The following is an 8354-nucleotide window of genomic DNA, read 5'->3' on the forward strand; positions in this document are numbered from 1 at the left end:
AGATGCTGCCACCACCCAGCATAGCATGCCCACATCGAAGAAAGTGCTGTTCTCTATGAACAAAGCAGAACGGCAGTAACACAAAGGAAGTGTGAGATGCACAAATCTAGAGATATCTTCAAATTTGTGCCCGATCTGTGGTATAGCCTTCCAAGCTCTTATTGGATTGATCAGTCACAGTTGAACATACTGTACCTTGACCCCAACATTGTGATGTCATTAATCCTCTTTGAGTATGGATGATGAACAACAAAAAACTCTATACTGCCTTCTTGACAGTTGTATTCTGCCAAGTCTCAACTTTGGATAACTTCCACCATCCTCTTCCTTCACTCCCATACACATGCTGTTGAATGAAGATGGAGAAAATCACAGAAATGTCCTGATTGGTCCACTACAAATTTATGCTACATATCCTAACGAGGCTTTCACCACTTTTAGAGAATTGTTCTACATTTCCATTATCAACTCACTATCCCATTCTTCCAAAATGGCTCTTCTAAATCTTTTTGTCCCTCCCCAGACCTCCCATGGCTCCCCTTACCCTCACCCTTTCAGCTAAAAACTTTGTCTTGTATTTTCTAGAAAAAAATGACATTTTTGTGAACTTCCTTGTCTTATCATTCAGATGCCTTCTGCCAGTATTTCCTTCTTCACTCCTGTCTCACACAAAGAGGTGGCCCTACTTCTTAGCAATGCAAAACATTCTACCTGCACAGCTGATCCCATTCAGTCCCATCTTCTCAAACAGATGGCTCATTCTATCTTCCCCATTCTCTCACTTATTTTCAATCTTTCTTTGCCTACTGGCTCCTTTTCTATTGCATATGAACACGTACATTTTTCCTTCATCCTGAAAAATCCTTACTTGATCCTTCTATCTCTATTTATTATTGTCCTTTATATTTTTTTGCCCTTTGGGGATAAACTCTTTGGGAGCCCTTTTAAGAGGGCTATCCACAATAGATACCTCCATTTTCTCTCCTCTCATTCTCTTCTTAACCCCACAAAATTTTCCTTCTGACCTTATCATTCTACTGAAACAGCTCTCTCTAAAGTCACCAATGAATTCCAAATTCAATGGATTTTTCTCAATCCTCATCCTTCTTGACCTCTCTAAAGCCTTTGACAGTGTATATCACCCTCTCCTCTTTGATACTCTTTTCTCAAAGTTTTTGTGATGTACAGAAACAAATACATGTCACAAATACAAATTTAATAAACACAATTATATACAAAGAAATTAAATATAAGATAGTTTGGGAGGGAGGGAAGTAGCAATTGAGAATCAGGAAAGGCTTCATGCAGAAGATGGTGCCTGAGTTGCAGCCTAAAGGAAGAGAGGGAAACTAGGAGGCAGAAGTAAGAAGAGAGTACAGTACAGACTTGGGGGAGGCTAGCATACAGTCATGGAAACAAAAATGGAGTGTTGTTAATACAAAACAGAGAGGAGGCCACTTTGGCTGAATTGTAGAGTGTAGGAAGGGGAGCAATATCTAATGAAAAGCAGGCTGAGGTCAGGCTCTATAGGGCTTTAAAAATAAATACAGAAATTCATATTTTATTCTAGAGGTGATAGGAAACCATTAGAGTTGGTTGAGTAAGAGAGTCATGTGATCAAATCTTCATGCAAGGAAAATCATTGGCAGCATTCTATAAATGAAGCAAAGTTCTGAGAAACTGAGGCAGAGAGAATAAATAGGAGGCTAATGTGATAACATGATTGAGATATGAGGGCTTAAATTAAGGTGGTTGCCATGTGGGTGAAGAAAGGAGGTCATATGGTAGCTAGATGACACAGTGTTTAGATCGCTGGGCTTGGAATCAGGAAGACTCACGTTTCTGAGTTCAGATCTGGCCTCAGACCCTTACTTGCTGTGTGACCCAGGGAGAGTCACTTAGCTTTGTTTGCCTCAGTTTCCTCATCTGTAAAATGAGCCAGAGAATGAAATAGCAAACCATCCCAGTACCTTTGCAAAACCCAGATTGGGTCATAAAGAGTTGGACATGACTGAAATGACTTAATAACAAGTCAGAAATGGTAAGAAAATAGAAACACTGACATTTGGCAACTGATTGGATATGCAGGATGAGGGAGACTGAGGAGTCCAGGATAATGCCAACATTATCAACCTGAGATGCTAGATGGGTGGCCATGCTTTCAACAGAGATAGGAAATTTTAAGAGGGGCAGACTGAAGGGGAAAGATAATGTTTCAATTTTAGACATGTTTAATATAGGAAATCTATAGGGCATACAGTTTGAAATATCTAATAAGCAATTAATGATATGGAATTGAAACTTAGAGGAGAGATGGGCTAGATATAGAGATACAGGAATCATCTGCAGAGAGAGAAAGACTCAAATTGAGGGGCTGTTATGTGGGTGATTAGCTAGCAAAAGAGATTGTGAAGGGGAAGTCAGGGAAGGGGGAGGAGAAACAGGAAAGAATAGTGTCATGAAAACCTAGAGAGATGAGAGAATCTAGGAGAGAATAGTTAAATGTTACATGAACCAGATAGGTTGAGAAGGCTTTGTATCAAGAAAATTAGATTTGTCAATTAAGAAATCACTGGTAACTTTGGAGAAACATGTTTCAGCTGAGTGAAAAAGGAGAAGAGAAAGACGATGAATCAGGTGCTTAACCATAGAAAGGATGACCTGGGGATTAATATATTATAGTCACCATGTTTTTGATTGATTGGAAAATTTTAACTGGATGGATTTTATTCAAAAGAGGAAAAGTGACAGAGTCAAGGAAGTAAAGAGAGAGTCTGAATGTTACAGTTGGGAGTAAGGAGTATTGCAACTCCCTCTAGCATCAAAGTGAGGGAAGGTGTAAGAGAAGGTATAGCCAAGGTTGGAGAAGATACCCGGGAGATGCATTGTCATCAGAATCTAGTCAGGTGTAAGGGTTATGGGATTTAAAGATCTTCCATGCCCCGTTGGACTTGCTGACGTAGCAGGAAGGGGCGGAGCAAGAGGAAGCGGAAGCCAAGCTAGCGTTCCTGCGGTGGCTGGCAGTGGTGGCAACGGCGGCAGCAGCAGCAGAGGCAGCGGCAGCACAAAGCCCTTTTTGACTTAGCCAGAATTTCTGCTAAGGACTCCTGCTGAGGACTGCCAGGGGCCAGAGCTGCTGGGAGCGTGCTTCCCGGATGCTGGGTGGTTGCTGTGAGTGGGGAGAGGAGGACCTTTGCCTGAGGTAGCCTGTTCTGTTTTAAAGGCTTGAAAATGTGGGTGCTTTCTACTTTATCTACCTGTGCCAATATCATAACTACTCTGATGGCTTTCACTTTCTGGTTTTGGGACTCAGTCTTTTGGTATCTTAATAAATTTTCTAGTTTATTTCCCCATATGGCAAGCATGACGTATTTTGTAATGGATAATTATATCAGCATATTTGTAATCTCCATAGGCATTGTGAATATGGCATTGCTGATACATCAGGTCTCAGTGAGGGATAATAGATGAGTTTGAGATAAAGAGGTCCATGATAAAGGGAAGTTTGTTTTCTATGGAATGGGAATTCTGGAGGGCATTGTGAAAAGAGATAATCAAGGTTGGTTTGGAAGTTGTAATGGGAATGTAAATTTTAAAGATCTTCCCTGCCCCTAGGCTAAAGTGCACCTGGAGCCTGGGGTGGGAGGCTTGTTTTCCAGTAGATACTTCTTGATTGGCCAGTGAGTCAAAAAGGTTGTTACATTCTCTGAGCCAAGAAATATAAGCCCTGGTGTGTAGCTTTGTTTTGGGGTTCACTTTGAGAAGTGTTCTGTGATTTGATCAGATGAAACTCTGGGAAGCCATTGTTGAGAGCCTACAGCTTTGAAAAACCCAGATGTTGATTTGGTATGGATGTAATGGTTGGACAGTTTGGAAAGCTGTCTACTTGATCTGTTTCTCTGTCTTGATAATTCTGTCTGTATATTTTGAAGTTAGGGGTGCTGACCTTTTTCCCCTGAACTAGGTAAATGATACATATGTTTGACTGATTAAAGTAAGCTTGTTAACCCATTTTGAGTTGCTTTCCTTTATCAAAGCAGATTCAAGAACCTGTACTGGCAGCCACCCTGGGGACGCTGGGGTGCTTGCTGCTACAGAAGTTCAGTGAGGTTACAATGAGGGAGAAAAAATGCAAAGGTACAGGAGATAGTATTCTCTTAAGTAGTTGGTGACTAATTATTGCAAGGATTGGGAAGGAAACAGGAGAAACCATGTGGGTAATAATGGATGTAAGAATAGGAGAAAAGATTATAGACTCCAAGGGTATTTCAGAGAGAACTGGGCTATGTTATAGTGGAATAAAGAAATTGAGAAGTTATATTCAGACAGCAATTTACTTAATGTGTACCCTTGTAGAAACAAACAGGGTCTAAGGCTCTTGGTAGCCAGGGATACTAACTATTGGTTTCTACACAGTTAATATACAATTTGGAGGGAGTGAAAAACTGAAAAACAACATAGGGATTAAGACACCTGGTTTCTTATTGGTGGAGAGGATTGGGAAATGCTGAGGTGAGAGGGAAAGGGGTAGTTTTGTGACTTTCCTTAAGTCAAGTGACAGTTAGGAAAGTAACCTTTTGACTTTTCCAAAATCAGGTGATTTCCAAGAAGTCAAAATTTAACTTCACAAGATGGTGGGTAAGAACAAGATGGAGTCACAAATATTATTTTAATGCAACATTACCTCCTTTGATCCTGGGGTTCTCAATCCCCAAAATCACTGAAAAACTTTATCTATTAAGGATTTTTGGATGGAATGATAGTCTACCTTAAGAAGCATCAAAGGGGTGGGTTGAGAGGTGCAAAGAGTATAAGCTAAGTCATAATTTTATATATCCCCTATGGAAATAAACTTTGTTAAATGATCTCTATAAATAAACTTGGGTAGCTAGACGATGTGGTGGATAGAGTACTGGGCTGGAGTCAGGAAGACTCATATTCTTGAGTTGAAATCTAACCTCAGATACTTACTTGCTGTTTGACCCTGGGCAAGTCACTTAACACTGCTTCAATTTCCTCATCTGTAAAGTGAGTTGGAGAAGGAAATGGCACAGCACTTCAGTGTCTTTGTAAAGAAAGCCCCAAATGGGGTCACAAAAAGTTGAAAAGGACTGAAAACAAGTGAAAAACAACAATGGATAAACTAAGTCAGGTTATCAAACTATTCAGAGGTCTCACCCTGGACTTATTCGAAATGTAAAATTTACATGCCATTAAGGTGACCAAGAAAACTCAAAAATATAAACACCATGAAAAAAATTCAAAGCAATATAATAATGATCATCAATATTAAATTATATCAAGTGTCTTTGTAACCTGGTAACCCACTCCCAATGTCCATTTAATCAGTATATTTTATCTTGAGTCCCATAGGTCCCCTGGAAACATCTTCCCTTGGATATTCTGCAATAGATCTCATTCTCAGGGCAGCTCTGAATGGGGATCCTTCTAATAGATCCACTTCTCTGGTTTTACATTACTTTCAGAGATTCCTAGGTAATTCTGAAAAAAATATGCCAGTAACACAACTCAACAGAATTAGTGCAATCTTCTAAATTTAGCTTTCCAGTAACTAATTCATGTGATGAAAACCAGCTCAAACCTTATGGTTCTGATTCTATTAACAACTATGCAATTAACAGCTAAAAAGAGCACCAAATTAAGAACCCTTAATCCACCTGAAACTGCAGAGAATTTCAGTTTTTACATATAACTTGCTTTTTCCATCTTTAACTAAACTCTATATTTGATATGAACAATGCCACCAACTGGGGGAAGGAATAATCTTTTTAAAAAAATCCACAATAGTCTGACTTGGAAAATGAGTCCTTCTGTCTCTTAATATTATGAGAGAGATGGGGTGGATTATAGAGATATAATGGAGAGATAATGGCAGATTAGGAGCAGCCACCCAGTTTAACTCTCCCAACATTCTTCTCCAAACAACTTTAAATAATACCTGAAATAAAATTTTGGAGTGGCAAAACCAAGAAAATGTCATGGTGAAACATTTTCTAAGAAGTTGACAGAAATTTGTGGCACCAGGGTAGAAGGCTATTTCAAGCCTGCACATGGTGGTAGCAATAGCAGCTACAGCAACAACAGTAGCAGCTTCAGGAACTCTTAGACCAGAGATGGTAAGAAGCTTGAACAACTAGTCATAAAGAGATAATAAGGGACCCTTTGCTGGCATGGGGTACAGGTGGCACTGATTGGCACTTTATTATCTATATGTGGTTCTGGGTTAAAGTTTGAAGGTGAAGAGTTCTTGATGCTGGTTGGCCACAAAGGAGCAGATTCAATACCAAAGCAAAAAGGAGCGCTAGCACCTGTGACTGTGGGAGACCAGGGGCCTTTCTTGGGTAAAGACTAGAGTATAGACCAGTAGAGCAATGACCACACCTCTCCCCAGGTCATACCACCTTGGAAACACTGAAAACTAGCATGCCCCCAGAACTAATTCTGAAAACAGAAGAAGGAAAAAACCTGAAGTTGGGTCAATGCCTCCCCACCTCCAGGTGGGGTGAGCCAAAGTAAAAAAAAACTGGAAAAATAAGCAAAAAAAAGAAATTCACTATAAAAGTCTAATATGGTGGCAGGGGAGAACAAAACATAAATTCAGAAAAAGACAACAATGTGAAAATAGCTACCAAAAGAAAGCCTCAAAGAAAAAAATGCTAATTTTACCCAAATGTAACAAGAATTTTTGGAAGATCTGGAGAGATAAGGATGGTAGAGGAAAAACTGGGAAAAGAAAGGAAAATGATTCAAGAAAATTATGAAAAGAGAATAAACAGTTTGATAAAAAGAGGCATAAAAAGTACTGAAGAAAATAACACTTTTAAAAACAAAATTGGTCAAATTGTAAAAGAGGTACAAAAATCCACTGAAGAGAAGAACTAGTAAAGTAAAATTGGGCAAATGGGAAAACGGTACAAAATCTTACTGAAGAAAATAATTCTGTAATTAGAAGCAGGCAAGTGGAAGCTAATGACTTCATTAGACATCAAGAAACAATAAAACGAAGTCAAAGGAATGAAAAAAATTGAAGAAAATGTGAAACATTTCATTGAAAAAACAAAAATCTGAAATACAGATTGAGAAGAGATAATTTAGGAATTATTGGACTACCTGAAATCCACAATCAAAAAAAGAAGCTAGACATCATATTTCAAGAAATTATCAAGGAAAACTGCCCAGAGGACAAAATAGAAATAAAAAAGAATCCATAGGCAACTTCCTGAAAATTATCCCAAAATGAAAACTCCAAGGAATATTATAGTTCAATTCCAGAACTTCCAGGTTAATGAGAAAATATTACAAGCAGCCAGAAAGAAAAATTAAAATATTATGGAGACACAGTCAGGATCACATAAGATTTAGTGGCTTTTATGTTAAAGGTGTGGAAGATTTGGAATATGACATTCCAGAAAGACAAAGGAGCTGTTACTTGTTACAAGCAAGAATTACTAATCCAGTAAACCTGACTGTAATCCTTTGGAGGAAAAATAGATATTTAATGAAATAGAGAACTTTCAAGCATTCTTGATGAAAAGCACAGAACTGAATAGAAAATTTGACATTCAAACACAAGACTCAAGAGAAGTATAAAAAGGCAAATATCAAAGAGTAATCAATCATAAGGGATTCAGTAAAGCTAAATTGTTTGCATTCCTATATGGGAAGGTGAAACTTGTAATGCTTACAAACCCTATCATTATTAGGTAACTAAAAGGAGTTTACATAGACAGAAGGTATAGGTGTGGGTTGATTATGTTGGAAATACCTCAAAACAAAAATGAAGTGGTGAGAAAGAGAGATGTACTGGGAGAAGGGGGAAGGGAGAGGAAGAATGGGGAAAATTTTTTTCACATAAAAGAAGCACTCAAAGAAGAGCTTTCACAATGGAGGAAAATGGTGGGGGGATGGTGGTGGAGCAGGCAAAGAATGAATTTTACTCTCATCAGAATTTGTTCAAAGAGGGAAGAATGTACACACACACACACACACACACACACATACACACCCTCAGTTGCGTATAGAACTATAACTTAACCAATAGGAAATAAGAGGGGAATGTAGAAAGGGAAAGGAATGTGTGTGTGTGGGAATAACACAAAGGAAGGAAGGGAAAAGGAGGCAGTAGTTAGATGCAAAATAGACTTTTTAGGAGGGACAGGATGAGAGAGAGAGAGAGAGAGAGAGAGAGAGAGAGAGAGAGAGAGGAAGGGAGGGAGAGTGAGAGAGAGAGAGAAGGAGGAGGAGGAGGAGGAAGAGGAGGAGGAGGAGGAGGAGGAGGAGAAAAAGAAGAAGAAGAAGAAGAAGAAGAAGAAGAAGAAGAAGAAGAAGAAGAA

Source organism: Petaurus breviceps, unplaced genomic scaffold, assembly GCF_028583685.1.
Source record: "Petaurus breviceps papuanus isolate PSGF00001 unplaced genomic scaffold, PetGlider_PUasm1.0 90654, whole genome shotgun sequence".
Taxonomy (NCBI): Eukaryota; Metazoa; Chordata; class Mammalia; order Diprotodontia; family Petauridae; genus Petaurus; species Petaurus breviceps.